We start from the raw sequence: 10,742 nt of genomic DNA on the forward strand, positions 1-10,742 counted from the left end.
TTTATTTTTCTTTAAAAATGGAATTTTCTTGTATCATGATTATGACGATCAAATCGTTTGTTCATAGAGTTATCATTGCAGTATAAATGAATAGGTGTTTTCATAATGTTATATAACCCAATGTACAAATGTATGTAATAATGGCTACCCCAGAAAGGATAGCAACACCGAGGAAATTAACTATTATTAAAGATCGATGACATATACTTTTCTTTATGAATACACCCATTTATTGATATGTTTATTAATTAACCAGTTAAATGTAATTAAAATGAAGTTTCCTTATTTCAAACTTTATTCAAAACAATATGTAGTGTCAATTATGGAAAAAAATATAGCATTATGTCAGTCCATCACTGGAAAAAAAAATGTCTTCGATACAAAAGCAATCCGTTATGGCACAGTTTCTCCATAATGGCCCTGGCATAATGCCCTATGTATCCACAATGTACTTAGTTCACAAATGATAAGCATTTAGGCAATAATTTAAATAGCTGGTTAATTGTGAACTTTTATATTTAAATCATATTCAAGAAAAACTTGTTCAGAGGGACGATAAAACAGAACCTGGAATATCATTTTAGGGCCACGTGTGATTTGGAAAATGTTATTTAATTTAATTATGTTTTTACTTGTTTTACGAATCTTAGGGTAGTGCGGTACGATTGACGTGCCTCCTGAAAAAAGCGACTGGTCCCATTAAAGGCAATTTAAGGAGAGTCTTGTTGTAGTGGTTAGCGCATCGGACTACAAACACAAAGGTTCCTGGTTCGATCCCCGTTCCGGGGAGAAATTTTCAGGGACTGAATTCACGGCTCTCCCTTGACACCATTTGCGAGTATGGTCTTGAGAAACGATGATAGTCCGTCGGAAGGGGACGATAAATGGCTGACCCGTGTTAAGAGAGAGAGCAATATTGCTTGCACGTAAAAGACACCCTTGTAGATTTCGAAAAAGAGCAGGCTAATGCCGCTACAAGGCAGCACTCGCACCAGCAAAGTGGAAAGGGATTAATATAAGCTGTAATAACTTGTTTCCCAATCCACTATAAATAAATATGTTTAAACTAAGGTACGATCATTCGTTTTTCTAGGGTGGAAGGTTTTTTTAAGGGTTATTTTCTTTTCACTTTTTGATAAGGCGGTTTATTCATTTTTCGCGACTTCGCCTCGTATTCATTTATTTTCAGCCTCTTTTACAACTTAATCTGGCGTTTTAATATAGTTTGGGGACAGATTATTCATTTTCAATCCAATAATTAGCCCAGTTTATATCTATTTTAGGTAATTGGTAGTCCAGATTATTCATTTTCAAAATCATCTTGACCCCCTAGAATATCAAATGGTCGTCCCCTTTGAACAGATAAATTATAAATGGGGAAATGATATACAGTTTACTAGATTGTTTCTTCTTTTTTTATACTTCTGTGGTAGATGTAGGTGACCCAGCCGACTTAACATTTCACTTTATAAACTAACAATAAGGTACTCACATTAATTGAAATAAAAAACCGTACATCTGTTATCAATACCATTCGAAATGACAACCTCTTCTGCTGCTTGAGTAAGAAGGCGGAAACCGTTTTTGTTTTGCAGCTTAATCGTATTATTTATGCCGACATCATATTTATCGCAATTAATTTATCACAATTTATGGTACTTTAATTTATATAAGGGAAAAAAATAATAGAAACGTTGTGAAACAATGCGTTATCTCGCATAGAATTAATTTGCCATACAATAAGTCGAAATATGCGAGAATGTGTGTTCTTGCCTAAAATTAAGTTGACATGACATAACTCGTTTTATTTAAGTCGACATATTATTTATCTCAATTAATTTATCACACTTCTATTCAAATATGCGAGCAAAACAAAGAGAAAAAATGCGAAATAATGTGTTATTTCGCTTAAAATATATTGAATAGTCCTTAAAAAATTAACGAACACGAGGCCAATATACTCTTCCGTACAAAAAAAAAGAAACGTAAAATAAGATTTATATATCTATGCGCTAAACTTTCAAACCCATATCAAACATACTAATACATATTTGTTGATGAGTAAGAATATTTTTTTCCAATCTACCTCATGACAGTTTGTAACAGTAGAATACACATTAAAAGTTTTACAACTTAGACATTCAACTTTAATATATCTTTTTTGTTTTATGTGATGATATATCGAAATCAAACTTAAATTTACAAATTACAATTCATATTTTTCTAAAAAAATCAGTGACATGTTATCTAAAGGCATTACAATACTTAAATCCAAATTGCATTAAGCGACGATCAAAATACTTAAGAATTGAATGCTTCTTTTTGTAAATTTATTGGGTGTAAAAGCGTTGACCGAAGTACATTTTGTATGAAGCGCGGAAGCGCTTCATTCTAAAAACGTGCGCACGGTCAACGCTTTTACAACCCTATAAAATTACTAAAAGAAGCATTCAATACTTATAATTACATTTTTTTACTAGGATCATGAAAACACGATTTCTATCAAGTTTTTCTTTTATTTACATGTGCACGTTATATTAATGTGGAAACTCGTGTCATCATGAATGTTACATGAAATGAAGGTTAATTTCAGAATGACGCGCGAGATAGCTGTTAGCCAATCAAAATAACGTATTATAATGAAACATACATGTAATGTAATAATAAAACAATGAAGAATTTCCATGACCTTTGTGTCTGTAGCGGTCTTTTGTTTTTTTGATAAATTTCAAAGGTACTTTCAGATGTCCATTTTTATTAAACAGCTACACTGGTAAAGATCGATTTGATAAAGAGTTTTAAAAATATCATGCATATTCATGATCTACAGGGGAAAAAACAATTCATAAGAAATCTAAAGTGGTTCCACCGGAACGAAGGACGGAACTGTCAATTGAAAAAGATTTGATGGATAGGGGTAGATATTTTAACTTGCAACAGGCCGCGTACGGACCCCTAAACTAGTTGTTTCAAGGCATGGCACTCGGTTCAGGGATCCATAGTTAAAATTTTCGGTCAACCAACGGGACATATAGGACAGATTGATATGGGACTGATTCTTATTCTATAACAAATGTATCTAGTGAATAGTATTAGAAAGATTATATTTGGAAATAGTTGCAAAGAATTACTTAGTTTACCATTGGCATACTATTATAATTGGGAATAAAACCTATAAACTAAAAAGTTTAGATTGATTAAAATTGCAAGATATTTATCGTAGCTTTTGCTTACTTTAATCTGCAAACTGCATGCACATTTTTATTTGAGTAATTTATAATCTTTTACAAATTTTAATTAAAAATAAAAAAAAAGTCAGACAATTGAAGAATGTGCTGACTGTTTCTATCTAGACATGTGATATCGCAATGATATCAATTTCTCCGAGGCGATCTCAACCTTTCTACTAGTAATGCATACATATATTTTTTTTGTAAAAATGTTTTGTTGTTTTTGTTGTGTTTTTTCGGCTTAGTGTAATAACGTGCCAAAAATTATAAACATTAAAAGTAACTTAAAAATCGAAGATGAAGCTTAGTTTTGATATGGTGATTTACTTGTTCTTTATTTGTGTTCTTGTTTTGGATACTTTTTTTTTTATTTACATCGAGTTTTCATGTATAAACGGTTTTAACAAGATAATTCAAATACAAGTTTCGAAACTACATTCACGTTTTCTGAGACTATCATAGTCGATTGTGTCCGTTATAAAACTTTTGAAAAACAATACAATTATATTATGCGAACGGTGGGAAACAGGTGCGATTATAACGTCAACGTCGTCAAAGATTATATATATAATATATTGTGACGTCGAAATATTGTTAGTTACGTTTCTAACATGTACCGTCTCGGCAATTTTGAATTTTGGTCTTGGCACTGAAAGGGTAAATCAAAATATTCTGGACAGCTTCGAAGGATTCAATATGAATGCAAGCCCTTAGAAACGACCGTTATTGCTACTTTATGAAGACAACAACGGGACTGATATTAAAGCCCGCCATTCTGAAGTTGCGTTATTTTCGCGGAAAAATGAAATTGGCGGGAATATGGGAATTTTATGTTTTCTGTTGGAGTCAGAAATTGATATCTTTTTATGTCTTGAGCATGTGTCTTGTTACAACAGAAAATATAACCCAAAGTGGCCGTCCTAAAACAAATACGTTGAAAATTATGGGTATTTGTCTGTTAGTTTTTTCTTCTGTTTTCACAGATAATTAACATTTATTTTATATGAATTCTACAGAAGAAAAAAAAATGATACGTATCTGAAAGTTAAAAAATATTTGAAGTCTAACTGGTTGTCACCCCTAATGAAACCCCATTTGAACTAAATTCCGAAGGAAAGACATTTTTTTACATTGTAGTATTTTTTGTGTCTTAATTACACATCGATGTCAACATGCATTTAGTGTGTTTGGCACAGTTGTTTGGCAATGGCAAATTCAGCTGTGAATTTGACAGGATTAATAATTCAAACAAAAAGGTAAGGTAATTTTATACTGTCTGTGCACAAGCTAAAATCAAGCTGAATGGACACAATCATTCATACACACTCGTGATGCAAGAGGGTCTGGATGGGGTTTACAGACATTGATAGAGAATAATGGGCAAAATGTGCAGAATAAATGGCAAAAAAATAAAGAATAGAGAAAATTAGGACATAACAATAAAGAATAGAGAATAGTAGGCAAGCCCAAAAATATAAAGAATACAGAAAAATAAACAAAAAAAATTAAAGAATACAGTAAAAAAGGACCCCCACCAGACCATCATGTAAATATTGTATTATTTTTGTGATGAAGGACTCATGTAAAAGTTTATAATAAAGTTAATACTTGCATTTTAATCACTCTTGAATGGGACGACCATTTTCGTAATCACATGTATTCAGTTAGTCCAAATAATTATGACGTCGTATTCAGACTAGTATTCAGTGTGACTTAATTCTGTTTCAAAAAAAATATTGACTCAAAATCATCACTAAAATAGGCCTAGTTATGTTTTTTTTTTAAAAAGAAGAAAGAGTTATATGAGATCGAATCTTTCTCATTATTATTTATTCGCAAGTTGATGATTTACCATTTAAAATTATTTTCGTGATCAACAACGCTACAAAAATGGGAACGAGTTGGTAAAAGTACGAGTTGGTAAAAGTACGAGTTGATAAATGCACGAGTTGTCGTATGTACCCTCGTCCCCTACAAAAAGAAAAATCGGGCGAATATACCCCTATCTTAAAGGAGATGTGGTATGATTGCCAATAGAAAACGATCCACCAGAGTTCAAATAACGAAGATAAAAGTAATTACAGGTCGCCGCGGCATTCAACATTGAGAAAAACTCATACCATCCACCCACTCCATTTAGTTCAGTTTTTTTTTTTCATCTAGAAAATAAAAAATTTTGTAATTTAATTTTTCATCTGTTTTGGTTTGGTATTTTGTTTTATAATACTAGAACTTGTCCATTACGTCATGTACGGACATGGATTCATTACGTCATGTACGGACATGGGTTCATTACGTTATGTACGGACATGGGTCCATTACGTCATGTACGGACATGGAAATTTCATTTTACATTCTCTCTCTCTTCTATCATGTCTATTGTATGTAAATACTTTCGTTTAATTTGTGTATATCTCCAAACTATCTATAGAAGATTACTCCATAACCTTTGTAATTAGTTACAACTTAAAATGTATCTTTAGTTATTATAAGATAAAAAAAAAACATTAACAAGACGCAATGTACTGATGAAACGGCAGATGAGATAGATTTTGGATAAGTTTTGAAATATGAATTAGGACAATACAAGTATTTAAATCGCGTATTTGTTGGACAACAAAATTAATAAATAAAAACCCAAACCTTTATAAGTAGTTTCCGCATAGAACATCTAAAATAAATCTTATCAGTTTGTTCAAACATTTTGATAATTTAAACCGTTATAATGTAAGGTATGCAACAGTTTCCCTTCCGAATGCCTCTATAAATATTGATTGTATTTACAGTATATGTTTAATTTGGAGTCGCTAATATGCAACCTTATCAAATATGGAGAACAAATTTCGGTACGTACATTATGTATAAACACGAATTTCATTTTTATGGCAAATTAAAAGCTATATTTCATGTTAAACAAAATCTATATTTTTTTTTCTAATAAATTTCAATATATATGTAAGGTGCTTTTACAAAATGTACAATGCAGTAAACATGCTTTAACTTGGGAACATTGAGCCTTGACCAATACATCAAACCTATACATGTCAATACCACCGTGGTTGTAGGTTGATCCCCTCCGTGAAATATTCAGTATGCCTTCGGAATATACAAACTTGTCAATAACGACCGGGTACTAGTCTACCGTGGTTGTTTCGTGGTAGGGTGTATCGAGTGTTGAAGGTCGTTAGTTCAATCACTGTTGCGTCAAACTACATATTTTGAATTTGATGTTTGCCACATCATTGTAAATAACGCAGCATTTACAATTATGGTCGGCCAAGAGTATTAGTAGGGATCTGGTCCTTCTGAAACCTTATGGAATAGAACGTACAGATCACTACTAGTACAAGACGGCGCATACATGTACATGTAGTCATATGACATACCAGTCTTATTTTCCTGAATTTTCATGTAATATTTGCCACTGACTATTTAACCTAAACATGTCCAGTAGAAGCTTGTACTATTCTATCGACTGTAGGCAGTCGTTGGATCGATCTCGGTTCCATCACTGACTGTCAAACCACCAATTATCAATCAATTTTGTAACATCTAAAAAACTAAATATTGTTTTTAAACATTTTGTAGCAAAAGATTTGTGTATTTTGTTAAGAAAATGAAATTTACACTACACGTAATTGTAATAATGCTGATATAAACTCACTTGTACAATTGGTGGGGTTCGTGTTGCTCAGTCTTTAGTTTTCTAATTTCTATGAAGTGTTTTGTAGACTTGTTTTTGTCTTTGATACATGATTTTTTTCTCGCCTGCGAAGAAAGTCGCAGTATGCGAAACTCAGGTATTACTACCCGGCGGCGGCGGCGGCGGCGGCGGCGGATGTAAACTATTTGCATAAAGCTTTATATTTCAGAATGTAGAAGACCTGGATGCTTCATACCTTGTATGCAGATACCTTATGTTACGAAGTTTACGTCTGTCATATGTCCATTGTCCTTGACCTCATTGTTATGGTTCAGCGACTGCTTTTAAAAAATAGTTTTTTTCCATGTGAATCAGGAACATATATATTGTTATATATACTGTTCCCAGTGTGAATTTCTCATTTATTATGAGTAATATGATAACTATATTTGGTATATGGGTTCCTTGCAGCGTCTACATGACCGTCAGACAAAGTTCACCTAACCTCGACTTCATTTCATGGATCAGTGATCAAGGTTAAAGTTACATGATTAGGTTCGTTTCTCAAATACGATAAACAGTAGGTCAACTATAGGTGGTGTATGGAATGATTGTAAGGGTACATGTCAGTCTGGCAGATTTCATCTGACCTTGACCTCGTTTTCATGGTTCATTGGTCAATGTTAAGTTTTTGTGTTTTGTTCTGATTTTCAAATACTATAGGCAGTAGGTCAACTGTATTTAATGTATGAAATGATTGTAAGGTGTACATGTCTCTGGTAGGTATCATATGACCTTGACCTCATTTTCATGGTTCATTGGTCAATGTTAAATTTTGTGTTTTGGTCTGTTTTTCAAATACTATAAGCAGTAGGTTAACTATATTAAGTGTATGGAATGATTGTAAGGAGTACGTGTCTGTCTGGCAGTTTAAGCTAACCTTGACCTCAATTTCATGGTTCATTGGTCAATGTTAAGTTTTTGTGTTTTGGTCTGTTTTTTAATTACCATGAGCAATAGGTCAACTATATTTGGTGTATGAAATAATAATTGTTAGGTGTTATTATCTGACCTTGGCCTCATTGCCATGGATATTTGAAAATGTAAAGTTTATGTGATACTTGTAGTAAAACCTTAAATAATTTTCTTAAGACTTTCTACATAAAAGCAATGGTCAGTAAAGCAGGCGCGACATTTCAGCGTGTGAACTCTTGTTTTATTAGTTGTTATTGGCTTTGAACTAGCTGTCAGTAACCGTGAGTACTCTCAGATCTGTATTTAGTGCCTTTTTTTATTGCAGGGATGTATAAATACCGCTACGTCCAGTCTGTGTTTTTGTTTCTTGTTTTTCTGCTTTGTAAGTTGCATCAATCTGATGCCCGTTTCAACTGATTTTTATAGTTTGTTCATGTGTTGTACTGTTACACCACTGTCCAAGGTTAGGGGAGGGTTGGACACCCGCTAACATGTTTAACCCGCCACATTCTGTATGTGCCGTTCCAAGTCAGGAGCCTGTAATTCAGTGGTTGTCGTTTGTTGCTGTTTATCATATTTGTATTTCGTTCATTATTTTGTACATAAATTAGGCCGTTAGTTTTCTCGTTTGAATTGTTTTACATTTGTCATTTCGGAAACTTTTATAGCTGACTATGCGGTATGGGTATTGCTCATTGTCAAAGGCCGTACGGTGACCTATAGTTGTTAACTTCTATGTCATTTGGTCTCTGGTGGAAAGTTGTCTCATTGGCATGATACTTTGTTTTCTTAGTTTTATATAATTTGCCTTTTCATTGTTTTGCATACATTGGATGGCTTTGTTAGTTTCTCTTTAACTTGTGAGCTTATAAGTTACGAATGTACCCTTGGTATCTCCTGCTTTTATATAGTAGTAGGAGGTAATCAAAGTGTTTTCAATACAAAAAACAGGTCAACATTTTGCATTTTGCATTTTGATCCCAAAACATATAGGAGGGTGTGGATGGGGGTTTACAGAATAGAGAATAATGGGTAAAAAATATATTGAATAGAGAAAAATTGTATTTAATTCTGATGTCAGTATTTACGAAATATGTGTTTTTTTAATATTAGAATACATGGATGGAAATGCAGAATAAAGCATTATTGTATTAAGAAGTAACACACATATGTACAAAAACACCATTATTTCATAAATACTGAACTGTGAAAAAATATACTTTTCAATGTGAAGCAGATTTTAAATAGTGCTATATTCATTATTTCCATGCATTTGACGTAATTCTACTTTTAGAAAAATATCATCAGATATTATCATCATATATTGTATGATATTCACATGGTACTGGTATATCCTGAACATGCATGAAATATTTACCACTGGACGTTAAGCAACCTCAAATCATCAATTGTTTTATTATGTTAATTCTTAATACAAAAGAGATCAGCAACACATAGAGTTGCCTTCATTTTTAAAAATTTTATATTTAGGACAACAAAATTTTGGAAGTATTTTACCATACAAGAATATTTTTACTACAACATAACTTTGCAAGTATTTAACTGTTGTTTTTTTTATATTCTAAATGAGTAATTTAATGCTTTAAAATACTGACTGTATTTTACCTGTAATTAATTATTAATTGTTATAACAACACCCATTGTATTTTGTTTGTAGGCATAGGTTGAATATATATTTTTAAACAAATACATGTATCAGAAGTTACCATTTAGCGAAATGCTCCTCTGGAGAACCTTGAAATGGTTCCCTTGGTATCACTTATTAAAATTGTCAAATTGTGAAATGTTTTGCTGGGGAAAATTGAAATGTTCCGCTTGGAATCATCTCATACATTTATTATTTTATGAAATATTCCCTTGTTATTTTAAAGCATCTAGGTAAGCAAAGATCAAAGTTACTATTAAGTTAATTGTTCCCTGTGTAACCCTCGATAAAAGTGATCATTTTGGGAAATTTTCCCCTTGGGAACACATGACAACAGTGAAGTATTCCCCTGGCATCACGTAATAAAAGTTACCATTTAGTAAGAATATAATACTGTTGGGAACACAGATTAATGTGCATCTAGGTAAACACATTCATGTATCAAAAGTTACCGTTTAGCGAAAATGCTTCTCTTGGGATCCCTGAAATGGTTCCCTATGTAACACATGATCAAATTAAAATGTTCCGCTTGGGATCACATAATAAAGTAATCATTTTGTGAAATGTTCCCCTTTGAAACACATGGTAAAAGTTATCATTTAGTGACATACTCTCCTGGGAAACACGTAATAAAATTTTTATTAGTGAAACTTTACTGTTGGGAACACACAGATTAATGTTCATCAAGTAAACCATATCATGAATTTTTTCTAAAACATTATGTTACTGCATATAACTCTAAAATGATTCGCTAGAAAAAGTGAGAGGAGGGGGAATAAAACTGTGCGGGACAAATTAACCATTCCAGAACAGGCAAATCTGACTGCTGTTTTACAAGATAACAAAAATATTTTTTGGCCAAATGACAGACACTTTAAAAAAGAAAATTTCCCCAAATGTCCCAACATGTCACTGTTGTCACTGATTAAGTACATTTCGAATGGGAAATTTAGGAATTATCATGGGAATATTAGAAGAACCCATGTGAAAAAAGTGAACTTTTGTCATTTGTTTGTTCCCATGGGATATTTTAAAGTTCCCATGGGAAAAAAGTCAGGATTGATCAAATGAAAGACCGACCTTGGGCAATCACAATTTAAATATTGCAAGTCTGACGTAAAGCATTAAATCAATCTTTATATTTTCTTTTTTGTATACTTATTTGTAGAGAACTAAGGCAAACGTTTGCCTTTTAGTTTATTTCTTTTCTGTAATTAGGTCTTTCCAC

General features: G+C 32.4%; 2 protein-coding genes across 16 annotated transcripts in view; one reads left to right on the forward strand and one right to left on the reverse strand.

Moving 5' to 3' along the window:
* The window catches only part of LOC127731659 (tight junction protein ZO-1-like), a 611,031-nt gene that overhangs the window by 376,191 nt on the left and 224,098 nt on the right, over window positions 1–10,742 (forward strand). The window lies entirely within an intron of this gene.
* LOC127731663 (leucine-rich repeat-containing protein 15-like) overlaps window positions 1–10,742 on the reverse strand; it is a 286,215-nt gene that overhangs the window by 124,902 nt on the left and 150,571 nt on the right. The window lies entirely within an intron of this gene.

This window comes from Mytilus californianus, unplaced genomic scaffold (assembly GCF_021869535.1).
Source record: "Mytilus californianus isolate M0D057914Y unplaced genomic scaffold, xbMytCali1.0.p SCAF_20, whole genome shotgun sequence".
NCBI classification, from domain to species: domain Eukaryota; kingdom Metazoa; phylum Mollusca; class Bivalvia; order Mytilida; family Mytilidae; genus Mytilus; species Mytilus californianus.